Here is a 13653-nt window from a genome sequence, read left to right as displayed (position 1 = left end):
CATCTACCAGATTAGCAAAAATTTTAAAATCTTACAATGCCAAGTGTGGGCAAGGATGTGAAGCCACTGTCACTCATACTGTTTGCAGGAATGTAAATGGTTACAGCATTAAAAAGGGTAATTTGGCTGTATCTAGTAATGTTGAAAACGCATACCAACCTATTATCAGCAATTCCACTTATAGGTAGGTATACATACATTCTAGGAAAGCGTCCACACATGCGCTCAAGGAGACATGCACAAAGATATTCATTAAACATTGTTTGAAATATTAGAAAACTGAAAATTTTTCAGTAGGGGAATGAATTGCAGTTAGTAGTTACTAAAAAAGAAAAGGGAAAAATTGCATGACCGAAAGAATCCTGCCAGTTAAGTGATTTGGAGAAGGCAACTTATTGGTTTATTTAACAATGAGACATCCTGAGAAGAGCACTGAACTTAGAATATGGAGACTTAGAATATGGAGAACAGCATTTTAGCATTCATGTAGTTCCAAGTCTGCCACTAACTAGCAGTCAGACTACGGATTACTTAACTCCTGCAAGCCTCACTTTCTTTTTCGTGGAAAATGAAGAGGTTAGACTATATAACCACTAAGATTACTTTCAACTCAACGATCCTATGATTCAGTAAGTATATGATCAAAAATTATAAGGGCCGGGCGCGGTGGCTCACGCCTGTAATCCCAGCACTTTGGGAGGGGGAGGCGGGCGGATCACGAGGTCAGGAGATTGAGACCATCCTGGCTAACACGGTGAAAACCCGCCTCTACTAAAAAAAAATACAAAAAATTAGCTGGCGTGGTGGCGGGTGCCTGTAGTCCCAGCTACTCGGGAGGCTGAGGCAGGAGAATGGCGTGAACCTGGGAGGCAGAGCTCGCAGTGAGCCGAGATTGCGCCACTGCACTCCAGCCTGGGCGACAGAGCGAGACTCCGTCTCAAAAAAAAAAAAAAAAAAAAAAAAAAAAAAATATATATATATATATATATATATATATATTCTGGCGGTGGCTCATGCCTGTAATCCCAGCATTTCAGGAGGCCGAGGCGGCTGGATCACCTGAGGTCAGGAGTTCGAGGCCAGCCTGGCCAACATGGTGAAACCCTGTCTCTACTAAAAATACAAAAATTAGCCGGGTGTGGTGGCGAGCATCTGTAGTCCCAGCTAGTCGGGAGGCTGAGAGCGGGAGAATCACTTGAACCCGGGAGGTGGAGACTGCAGTGAACCAAGATAGCGCCACTGCACTCCAGCCTGGGCAAGAGCGAGACTATGTCTCACAAAAAAAAAAGAAAGAAAAGACAATTATATTCTATATAAGCACATATGTCAAGATACTATTTTTTTCTAGACACTCTGAAATCAGAAAATATCAGAGAAATAGGGCATTTCAGTATAATAATATATAAAATTGATCACATTTCTTGGAATGGGTGATAAAATTTTATTTTTTAAATTTTTTCCATGACATAGCCCTCAAGAGATCCTGAAACACGTGCCCCTGTGATGAGATTTTTAATCAAAATAATAATTCAAGATCATGTAAAAGCTAAACCCACTGTACTGACTTGGGTCACCCTCAGGTAGAACTTATATATTCTCTCCCGTTTTAACATTCTAAAACAAGTTAATCAGTCCACCTTAATTTGTCAAGTTCAAGTCCGTCTAGCCAAAAGTAATTCAGGTACATGGTAAAATTTACTCGATTTTTAAAGATAAAATAATGAATTGCTTTTCCTATTTTTGCCTGTTTTATCTATAAATATCTTACATTATAATTTAATAGCTCATCCTGCCGCAAATAGAAAGCCTTTAAAACCTATCCACAATACGCTATGTCCACAGGGATCTAGTAAAAAAAAAAAAAATCGTAGTTCTTAATTCAAGGAAGCTTATTTAATAAGTTTCATTACCACCAATACTTCAAAGACACCAATAACCAACACGTCATTTGTTCCTATTGCATAATTTAACAGGTTATTAACTTCTGGTATAATCCAAAAGCATAATTAGTAAACTATCATTAAAACATGATATTGCTTTTTTAAAAAATCAGAAATATTAACACCTTTCACTGCGTCAGTCAAATCAAAATTTCAAAATTTTTGTTCAACTGACTTTCCAAATCTAAATTCTTACTATTCTAAACGAGTATGGAGACAAAACACACACTCCATACTACATCTAAAAACTTCCTAGCCATCAGATTTTAATTTTAGCATAAACTGCCAAGAAAAACCTTTCGACCGAAACCTACATTCCGTGCACATTATTGTATGTCAATCAACAGAAGGTGAGTTATGATCATTAGAAAGTTACATAATTTACTACAAAGATCGTTTAAAGCAAACTTCATTAAACGTAGGTTATAACAATTTACAGGCTTCAAAGTTCAACGTGCAACCTTAAATTATCAGAAACCATGAACAAAACTAGGCTTTTCTTTAAAAGTGGTCACAAGGAAGCAGGAACTGTTTGCGTGTTTAAGAACGCAATGAGCAGCAGAATACCAGCAGCTGAGTCAGGCAGAGGAACGCTGACTACCTTCTGACTTCTAAAGGAAAGCGTTCCCTTGCCGATTTCCCAGACCCGGCCGGGAGGGAGTCCCACGCGTCGCGACCTCGGAGAGGGGGGCGCAGGGGGCAGACGACTCCCCCGCGCGCCCCCTGCACCTCGGGCCCGGCTGGCTGTGGCCCGCGCCAAGGTGCATGCCCAGCCAAGCAGAAGGAGCGGGCACCGCGCAGGCAGCGTTGCTCGGAGGGACAAAGGTTGGGCTCACACCCTCCACGGCCGCAGCTCGCGCGCCTGAGGAAGCCCGCCTGGCTGCCAGGGGTCTCCCGCTGGCCGGCGTTTAAGCGGCATGTGGGGGAAGGGGAGCCCGCCCGCCCCTCCCCCGCCGCGCTCCCGGGGACCTGTTGATTAAGATCTCCACAGCCCAGCCGCCGCCGATCCGCCTCTTACCTCCGCGCCTCGGCTCCGCGGAGCCTCCCGCCCTGGCCGCTCCTAAGCACTGCAGAAGCGACAGCCCTCCGGCGGCCCTTGAAATACCGGATAAAGAATCCAGAAACTCCCGACTCCCCACCTCAGAATCCTTAGTCCCCGCCCCCGCCCCACCGCCAGCCTCCTCCGTCGCCGCCGTCACCGCCGCAGCCGCCAACAACTCCACTTCTAGACCGCGCGAGACCGGCCCCTGCGGCCGCCGCGAGACCGCGCACGCGCCCCCGGGACTCTGGCGCAGTGGGCGCGCGGATCCCAGTCCCACCCCGCCCGTGAGAGGCTGGCGCGGCTTGCCCAATCCCGAGCCGGAGCGGAGAGAGCGCCCGCTCATTGGTCCTCTCCGCAGCTCCCGCCGGGTGCGCGCAGTCGCGCGCCTCTAAGTCTAAAACGCCGACTGCTCCGGGCTAGCTGGCCCTGTGGAGCCACTTCGGGATTTGGCCGGCGGGCTTCGTGGGGACGTGAGGCTTCCCTGAGTTTCTACATCCCTTGGCTCTTGTCTCTGGATGACGGCTCCTGAAGAAAATCTGATTCCTTTTGAAGAGATTCCTCATGTCCTGTCAAGTTAGTCACACAATCTAACATCTGTTTTTTTAAAAAAATTACGTAAACACCTGGATTTGTGCAGTGTCCCGCAGAAGACTCCATGAAGCCAGCAGCTGCACTGACTTCTGAAATCCAGAAAGCAAGGATAGCAAGGACTAGAACTATTTCCTAGAAGTCTCCCGAAGGGACAGAGTTACGCAGACCAGCCCATGCTCCGGGCATGGCTGGCGCCCTCGGGACCTGGATGTGCCACCCTTGGAATGGGGCAGGACTCAGGCGGGTGCGGGCGGAAGTCAGAGCAGATTGGAGTACGTTCCAAGGAGAAATACCAGCAAATGTGTCTCGACACTTGCAATAAAAGCCCTCGAATGGTCTCTGTCTTGACAGTACCTTCCGAGGAAGCCCATTCCACCTTTGAACACTTGCAAGGTTTGTTAATCGACCTCTCCTTCTATGAGGCCAAAATATGCCTGTGACTCCAGCCCCGGGGCACAGTTTCCCCCAGGGGCACAGTCCTCCCTCAAAGCCTTCGTATATGCCATTTCCATTTCTCTCGGTTTTCCTCATTTTGTCCCACCGTGTTTTTCCATCTCGCAATGTCCTCAGGTCCTGATTTTCAAGTTCTTTCACATTCTTCCCCATTACTCTCCTCTGGACAGCCTATGGGTTGTTAGTGTCCCTCACTAAGGACACTGTGATGGCCTGAACGAAGCAAACCGTTGTTCCTGGTGGTGAAGATCTTTGGGGATGCCTACCCTTCCCAGATTTGTTATCCTTCTCATATCTGATCAGCATTCTGTCCAAGTGTTTAATAAGACAGAGCCGAGGACAGAACTCTGCTGCATGCCACTAAAGACCTTAATGCTCCTGCCATCAAAAATTTCTCAGTAGGCTTCGAATACAGATGGACGACACAACCGAACTGTCTTCTTGGCCCATATTCCTCCACAAAGATGCCATGAGAACTGGTGAAATGCCTAACTGACATCCAGATAAAGTCTCCAGGATTCCTAGAAACTATTAGCCGTACCCCAAAAGAAAAAAGGTTACTGTGTGTGACTTACTTCCTTTTCTGAATTCTTTTGTTTTTGTTTTTGTTTGAGACGGAGTTTCGCTCTTTTGCCCAGGCTGGAGTAAAGTGGCGCAATCTCGGCTCACTGCAACCTCCGCTCTCCGGGTTCAAGCGATGCTCCTCCCTCAGCCTCCCCAGTATCTGGGATTACAGGTGCCCGCCACCACGCCCGGCTTATTTTTGTATTGTTAGTAGAGACGGGGTTTCGCCACACTGGCCAAGCTGGTCTAGTCTTGAATACCTGACCTCAGGTGATCCACCTTTCTCAGCCTTCCAAAGTGCCAGGATTACAGGCGTGAGCAACCGTGCCCGGCCTCTAAGTTCTTAAATATATAACATAAATAATAATTCAATAAGCTTCCTCCAGCTCGTCAATGAATTCTTCTTTCTCTAGCTTATAATTTCTCTTCTTTGGGACTATTGACATTTGGCTGGATAATTCTTGTGGAGACTGTCCTGTGCATCATAGCATGTTTAGGAGCATCCCCAGCCGCTACCCACTAGGTGCAGTAGCATCACCCTCCCCAATGCGACAATCAAAAACGTCTCCAGACATTACCAAAGGTCATGGGGAGGGATGGGCAAAATCATCTTCAGGTAAGGACTGCAGATCTAGCTGTTCAAAGAAAGGACCTCTTTGGAAAGATAGTATATCTTTATCCGTAACTTCCAATCTCTTGGCCCCAGGCAGTTTTACAAAACAACAAAAAACACACACACAAAAAAGCCTCCACCCAAATGAACCCGCCAAGTGCCTAGCCTTGCTTCCTCAGCTGCTTAGATTCCCATACAGGACCCCACCCTAATAAAATGATTATTAGTATGAGTGTGAGATAGCAGACCAGCTGCTTATCTCAAAATATGTGAAATTCCTTTTTAAAGTGCTATAACAATTCAGAAGGGCATTTTTTTCAGGAAAAGAAGTGCTATAAAAATGTTAGTTATGGCCTGGCATGGTGGCTTACACCTGTAATCCCAGCACTTTGGGATGCCAAGGTGTATGGATCCCTTGAGCCCAGGAGTTCAAGACCAGCCTTGGCAACATGGAAAAAACCCATCTTTACAAAAAATACAAAATTAGCTGGGCATGATGGTGTGTGCTTATAATCCCAGCTACTTGGGAGGCTGAGGCAGGAGGATCATCTAAGCCTAGGAGGTCGAAGCTGTGGTGAGCTGAGATCACACCACTGCACTCCAGCCTGGGCAATAGAATGAGACCTTGTCTCAAAAAAAAAAGTTATTATTTTACCTCCTAAAGATATTTTCATGTTAAAAGAGGGCAAATCCTATAGCAAATAACAAATCTACTCTCTAGTGGGTCAGGTGCAGTGACTCACACCTGTGATCCCAACACTTTGGGATGCCAAAGCGGGAGGATTGCTTGAGCCCAAGAATTCAAAACCAGCCTGGGCAACATAGGGAGACCCCATCTCTACAAAAAAATTTAACAATTAGCTGGGTGTGGTGGTATGCTCCTGTAGTCCTAGCTACTTGGGAAGCTGAGGTGGGAGGATCCCTTGAGCCCAGGAGATCTAGGCTGCAGTGAGCTGTGATTGTGTCACTGCACTCTAGCCTGAGCAACAGAGCAAGACCATGTCTCAAAAAAAAAAAGGAAGAAAAAGAAAGAAAAGAAAAAAGAAATCTATTTTCTAGTGAATTGAGCCAATCCCAGAATCGCCAAGTCATACAAATTACTGGTGTATATGCAGAAACGGAAGGGTAGCTGAAAGAGTGAAAGGTATAGAAACTGGAGGCATGGTAATTAGATTTAAGTTTTAGCTTTGCTGCTAGCTAATTCTGTGATTTAGATGTGTGACAAGCTTCCTGGACCTAAATTTTCTCATCTATAATGTAAAAGGGTTAACTACTCCTTTTTTCCCCCTAGTTTTAGGATTCTGGTAGCCTCTGCATATAGAGTCTAACATGGATAGCATAGGAGGTTAAGAGAATATAATATTGCCCCCAAAATAGAATGAAATGGATAATCTGTGGTTTAAACCTGCCTGTCAGAAGGGCTGTTCATCCTAGTCAGAAAGCAATCCACCTGCTGAGTCACTCTAACAAATTTATAACCAAATATTATGGGTGAGTAGTGAAAGCCTAACTGTAAAACCGGGAGTAAAGTGGACAGTCACCATAGTAAATACCCTCCCTTCTTCCTCATCTTGTCATCTGCTTAGCCCATTGTCTGTCAATATCCCTTAATAAATGTTTATATAATAAAATACCAGACTATTTTATTTCATTAAAAGTTTTGGGAAGCCAGTCATGGTGGCATGTGCCTGACAGCTAATCAGGGGGCTAAGATGGAAGGATTATTTGAGCCCAGGAATTCAAGTCCAACCTGGGCAACACAGCAAGACCCCCTTCTCTAAAAATTTTTTAAAAAAAGTTTTGGGGGAAACATATTCATGTTGCATTTCAGCCACTTGTAAAAAGTTCTGAAATTTTGGTTTTCAAGATTTATATTCCCTATTATATATCAAATTATGTAGCCTTAACTAAGGCTATTATATCTCCTCTTTGTACTAGTGAAAACCAGGTCTTCACTAGTATAGTTTTCATAACTTGGCTTTCACTATTACCTCAGTGAATTAGTACTCAGAATTTTCATAAGTGAATTAGTAGCCTAATCACATAACTGTATGAACCAGATGATCAGAGATAATGTATAATAAAAGCAGAGTACTCACTGACTCAGATAAAAGAGAAATTATGAAACAAAAATTACCTACGAATAGTAGTACTAGTAAATATATATATATATATATATATATTTTTTTTTTTTTTTTTTTTTGAGATGGAGTCTTGCTCAGTCACCCAGGCTGGAGTGCAGTGGTGTGATCTTGGCTCACTGCAACCTCCGCCTCCCGGGTTCAAGCAATTTTCCTGCCTCAGCCTCCCAGTAGCTGGGATTACAGGCACCTGCCACCATGTCCGGCTAATTTTTTCTGAATTTTTAGTAGAGACAGGGTTTCATCATGTTGGCCAGGCTGTTCTCGAACCCCTGACCTAAAATGATTTGCCCACCTCGGCCTCCCAAAGTGCTGGGATTACAGGCATGAGCCACCGCGCCTGGCCAAATATCTGAAATAAAAAAATAACAAAAAGCAAACCAACAAACAATGAACTTTTCTAATTTAATTGGGTTATTCTTATTTAGATGTTTTATAGCAGAATTGAAACTTTCATAAATCTAGCTAAATATAATATATCTCTAAGCTAAGAACATTATACAGTTGTCATATGGAATGGAAGTTCCCACTATCTGCATCAGTGTAATTCAGTACAGGTCAGTATTATTCAACCTAATTGACTTTAACAAATATTCACTCATTTAATGGGCTAAGCATTGTGCTGTAGGCACTGAAATCTGTGTGACAGTCCTTATCCTAGAGGAACAGGAAAGGTAGGAAAAAGGACACAATAAGACAAATAAAATACAAGGAAAAGCATGGTGAATGAACATAAGTGTGCTAGACTGAAAGAAAGAAAAGGTCTTATACCAGGAGGAGCTTTACTATCTAGTGAAGGTGCGGTTGGGAACAGTGAATAAACTGCTCTCAAAGTAGTCACAATAATAGGAAAATCAAGATCTTATACATGGCTTTAAAAAAATAGACATGAGTTGGGGGGAGGAGTGGGGAGATGTTGGTCAAAGGATACAAAATTTCAGTTAGGAGGAATAAGTTCAAGAGCTCTATTTGTACAACATGGTGAGTATATAGTTAATAACAATGTATAGTATACTTTAGTATACTTAAGAGACTAGATTTTAAATGTTCTCACCACAAAACAAATGGTATGCAAGGTAATGTTAATTAGCTTGATTTAGCCATTCCACAGTGTAAACATATTTCAGAATACTATGTTGTATGTCATAAATATATCTAATTTTTATCAATTTAATTAAAAAAATTTAAAAAGATACACATAAAACTTTTTCTAAATGTGAATGACTGAGTGATATAAACAGAGAAAAGAAGCATGAGCTTAATATGGAAACAAGAGTCAACAAAAGCTTCAGGGTAGGATATTCAATATTTAGAATGTCAATCGTTTATCATTCTTTTATTTGTACCCATCTGGGTGGTCCTATGCCAGTCTGGATATGTGTCAAGAAATAAAACGGGGTCCATGAGAATTTTTTTTTTTTTTTTTGAGATGGAGTCTCACTCTGTCACCCAGGCTGGAGTGCAGTGGCACAATCTCGACTCACTGCAAGCTCTGCCTTGTGGGTTCACGCCATTCTGCTGCCTCAGCCTCCTGAGTAGCTGGGACTATAGGCGCCTGCCACTATGCCTGGTTAATCTTTTGTATTTTTAGTAGAGACGGGATTTCACCATGTTAGCCAGGATGGTCTCGATCTCCTGACCTTGTGATCCGCCTGCCTCGGCCTCCCAAAGTGCTGGGATTACAAGCGTGAGCCCCCGCGCCTGGCCCTGAGAAATTTTATTTCCGAGAGAGGAGGTGGGTAAATTTAGGGCTCGGAAAAATTTATAATGAAGGAAAGATCAAGCCCAAATTTTAAGAAAGAGGAAACGAAGTTTGTTCTGCTTGAAAAGGGCTATAAAATTACCTATATCTTTTCCTCACCAAGCTCCCAATCACACTTTTGTTTTCTGTGAAAAATTTCAGTGCTACTTTAATTAATATTTACATGTGAATACCTGTGACTGACTGGGTCTGGATAGTATCTGGCCTGAACTTTTTTTTTTTTTCTTGAGACGGAGTTTGCTCTTGTCACCCAGGCTGGCATGCAGTGGCATGATCTCAGCTCATTGCAACCTCTCCCTGCTGGGTTCCAGAGATTCTCCTGCCTCAGCCTCCCTAGTAGCTGGGATTACAGATGAGTGCCACCATGCTCAGCAAATTTTTGTATTTTTAGTAGAGACGGGGTTTTGCCATATTGGCCAGGCTGGTCTCCAGCTCCTGACCTCAGGTGATCCACCCATCTCAGCCTCCTAAAGTGCTGGGATTACAGGCATGAGCCACCGCACCCGGCCTGAACTTTAAAGTGTGGAACTGTAGGCCGGGCACAGTGGCTCCTGCCTGTTAGCCCAGCACTTTGGGAGGCTGAGGCGGGTGGATCACCTGAGGTCAGGAGTTCGAGACCAGCCTGGCCAACATGGCAAAAACCCATCTCTACGAAAAGTACAAAAATTAGCTGGGCTTGGTAGTGCAAGCCTATAATCCCAGCTACTAGGGAGGCTGAGGCAGGAGAATCGCTTGAACCCAGTGGGAGGAGGTTGCAGTGAGCCAAGATCACACCACTACACTCCAGCCTGGGGGACAGAGTGAGACTCTGTTTCAAAACAAGCAAAGAGTGGAACTCTAATGTCTCTTCTCCTATTCTCTCTTGAACTCACTCCACTTGACATGTAAAGTCACTGATTTCAGCCACTTCATTAAATGCAAAAGTCAGTTTTCAGTCATCTTATGTGACCTGTCTGCAGTATCTGATAAAGCTGATAATTTTCTCCATTTTCTTCTCTGGGCTTCTGAAACACCATTCTTACTTCCCTTCCCATCTCACTGGAACCTCCTCCTCAGAACCCTTTGCTGGCTCTTATTTATCTCTTTGTATGCTAATATTTGGAGTGTCCCAAAGCTCTGAAATGGAATATTTTTCTTCTCTCTTTGCCTGGGTTTGAATCCCAGCTCTATCACTTGCTAGCTGTCTGATTAGAAGAAAGTCAGTTAATTTCTCTGAAATTCAGTTTCCTTATTTATAAAATGAGTATAATAAAAGTAGCTACCTCCTACAGTGCTTGTGAAGACAAACTGAATTTATATATGACAGTGCTTAGAACAGTGCTGGACATAGTATGTATTAACTGTTTGTCTTTATTTTTATCATGATGTTCTTTATCACTCCCTTTCATCTGGTCTCATGGCTTCAAATTTCATCTATATACTGTTTACTCCAAATTTATCTTTAGTCTGAACTTCTGCCCTAAATTCCAGAATCCTGTATTCAACTATCAGCCGGAATCTTCATTTAGATTTCTAATGAGTATTGCAAATTTTACATGGCAGAACTATTGATTTTGACACAGTTTCCAGTTATCCAGGTGTTCTTTCACATGGCACATTCAACTCATCAGGAAATCCTGTTTATCTACCTTCAAAATATATCCAGAATCTAACCACTTCTCCCCATCCCCACTGCTACCACCCTACTCCAGGCCATCATCATCTTTTGCCTGGATTGTTACACTAGGTTTCTTCCCACCTGTTATGAGACAGACTGGGGGAAGTCAGCCAGAGGAAGGGAGTTTCAGATGGAAATTACAGATCAGATATAGGAGGTAGTGCTAACTAGAAACTTGTAAAACCTATCAGTAGAAGCAGATATCTGAGGCTTTGCAAATTTCTCTCTCACGGAAAAGCCCTACCTTCTCATGTGATAGACTACGGCAGAATTGGAATAGGTACTGGTATTCCACCAGGTTTTTAAAAGTGTGTTGGGAAGCCAAGGCGGGCAGATTGCCTGAACTCATGAGTTCATGACCAGCCTGGGCAACATGGTAAAACCCTGTCTCTACAAAAAATACAAAATTTAGCCAGGCGTGGTGGCGCATGCCTGTAGTCCCAGCTACTTGGGAGGCTGAGGCAGGAGAATTACTTGGACCTGGGAGGCAGAGGTTGCAGTGAGCTGAGCTTGCACCACTGCACTCCAGCCTGGGTGACAGAGTGAGACTATGTCTCTATGTCTCCAAAAAAATAAAATAAAATAAAATAAAAATGTGTTGGTAGAATGGGAGACATGGGAACAGCACGGTGGATCCCTTTTAGGGCTCTTGGAGAAAATAGATACTGTTTTCTTTTTTTTCTATTTTCCAGAATAATTTTAGAAGAACTTTTAAAACCATATTTGGAAATATAAATGGTTTTAAATTTGTAGCTGTGTAAATCCGTAGCTGGTACTAGGACCTGACTAAACAAGTATTTAGACTGAAAGCTTTCAGGCCTCATGGCCTCTGGGTAACACTTCAAGCAAATGCAGGAAGGCAGAACAGCAAACAAGTCTCCCAAGCCTTGTTATCTCAGCTCAGGGCACTGGAGAGCTGAGAACAGTTTGGCAACAGGCATAAAAATGCACTGATTTTTTTTTCCTTTTAAGTTTAGACTGAATATAGGCTATGAATATACCTAAGATCTTGGTAAAATGTGAGAATTCACTTTAATGAAGAAAATGGAGCGATTTCAAAGGGTGTTCAGCAGTTTAGTCAACATTTCATAAGTTCTCATCTAAAATATACACAGAAGGACAAGCTCTTTTAATAGTAGAAGTAGAGATAAATGAGATTTTGTGATACAAAATTACATGCAAATGTAATTCCTCCCTTGCTGCAGGTCAGGAAGCCAGAAGCAGCTTAGCTGGGTGGCTCTGAGGTTACAAGCAGGATGTCGGCTCTGGACTGCAGTCATCTGAAGGCATGACTGGGACTAAAGGATCTGCCTCCAGGAGTCTCACTCACATATCTGTTAGCTAGAGGTCTCTGTCCTTGTCATTTGGCCTTGTTCCTTGTCATAGTACTTGGCCTCTGTTTCTTGTCATAAGGAACAGCTGGTTTCCCCCAGGGCAAATGATCTAAGGATGTGACAGCTGGCTTCCACCAGGGCAAATGACTTAAGAGAGGGAGCAACAAAGACAGAAACCATGGGCTGTTTTATGACCTAGTTTCCAAAACCACACACCACCACTGCCATCTTATTGTCTAGAAGCAAGTCGCTAAGTCCAATCTGTACCCAAAGGAAGGAATAGGCTCCATCCCTTGAAGGGAGGAGAATAAAGCATTTGTAGACATATTTTTAAAACCACCAGATAATCTAATGTGTGATAAGTACTATAGACACAAATTATCATGTTAATTTTTTTTTTTTTTTTTTTTTTACGACACAGTCTCACCCTGTCACCCAGGCTGGAGTACAGTGGCATGATCTCGGCTCACTGCAACCTCTGCCTCCCAGGTTCAAGCAATTCTCCTACCTCAGCCTCCCTAGTAGTTGGGATTACAGGCACCCGCCACCATGCCGTGTTTTTAATAGAGACAGGATTTCACCATGTTGGCCAGGCTGGTCTCTAACTCCGACCTCAAGTGCTCCACCCACCTCGGCCTCCCAAAGTGCTGGGATTACAGGCGTGAGCCACTGAGCTCGGCCTATTGAGGTATAATTTATATGCAAAAAAGGCACCTATTTTAAAGTATTTAGTTGGATAAATATACACACTAATGTAACCACCGCCACAATCAGGAGATAGAATATTTACATCAGGCTGGACCCAGTGGCTCAGGCCACTTTGACAGGCTGAGGCGAGAAAATCACTAAAGGCCAGGGGGTTGAGACCAGTGTGGGCAACATAGCAAGACCCTGTCTCTACAGAAAAATTTAAAAATTAGGGATCAAAACCAAGATGGCCGAATAGGAACAGCTCCGGTCTACAGCTCCCAGCGTGAAGCGTGAGTGATGCAGAAGACGGGTGATTTCTGCATTTCCATCTGAGGTACCGGGTTGATCTCACTAGGGAGTGCCAGACAGTGGGTGCAGGACAGCGGGTGCAGCGCACCGTGCACGAGCTGAAGCAGGGTAAGGCATTGCCTCACTTGGGAAGCGCAAGGGGTCAGGGAGTTCCCTTTCCTAGTCAAAGAAAGGGGTGACAGATGGCACCTGGAAAATCAGGTCACTCCCACCCTAATACTGCGCTTTTCCGATGGGCTTAAAAAATGGCGCACCAGGAGATTATATCCCACACCTGGCTCGGAGGGTCCTACACCCACGGAGTCTCACTGATTGCTAGCACAGCAGTCTGAGATCAAACTGCAAGGCAGCAGCGAGGCTGGGGGAGGGGCGCCCACCATTGCCCAGGCTTGCTTAAGTAAACAAAGCAGCCAGGAAGCTCGAACTAGATGGAGCCCACCACAGCTCAAGGAGGCCTGCCTGCCTCTGTAGGCTCCACCTCTGGGGGCAGGGCACAGACAAACAAAAAGACAGCAGTAACCTCTGCAGACTTAAATGTCCCTGTCTGACAGCTTCGA

General features: G+C 44.1%; 1 protein-coding gene across 9 annotated transcripts in view; it reads right to left on the bottom strand.

The window, feature by feature from the left end:
* PALS1 (protein associated with LIN7 1, MAGUK p55 family member) overlaps window positions 1-6204 on the bottom strand; it is a 101933-nt gene extending 95729 nt beyond the window's left edge. Inside the window, exon 1 of one of the 9 annotated variants that reach the window (XM_054448629.2) lies at window positions 2959-6204. The gene's annotated coding sequence lies outside the window, so the exon portion shown is untranslated. The other 8 variants (XM_054448628.2, XM_063651697.1, XM_063651698.1 and 5 more) reach the window with 8 other exon arrangements.
* Window positions 6205-13653: the final 7449 nt, after the last annotated feature.

This window comes from Pongo pygmaeus, chromosome 15 (assembly GCF_028885625.2).
Source record: "Pongo pygmaeus isolate AG05252 chromosome 15, NHGRI_mPonPyg2-v2.0_pri, whole genome shotgun sequence".
Classification (NCBI taxonomy): domain Eukaryota; kingdom Metazoa; phylum Chordata; class Mammalia; order Primates; family Hominidae; genus Pongo; species Pongo pygmaeus.
This window is presented reverse-complemented; position numbering and strand designations above follow the sequence as displayed.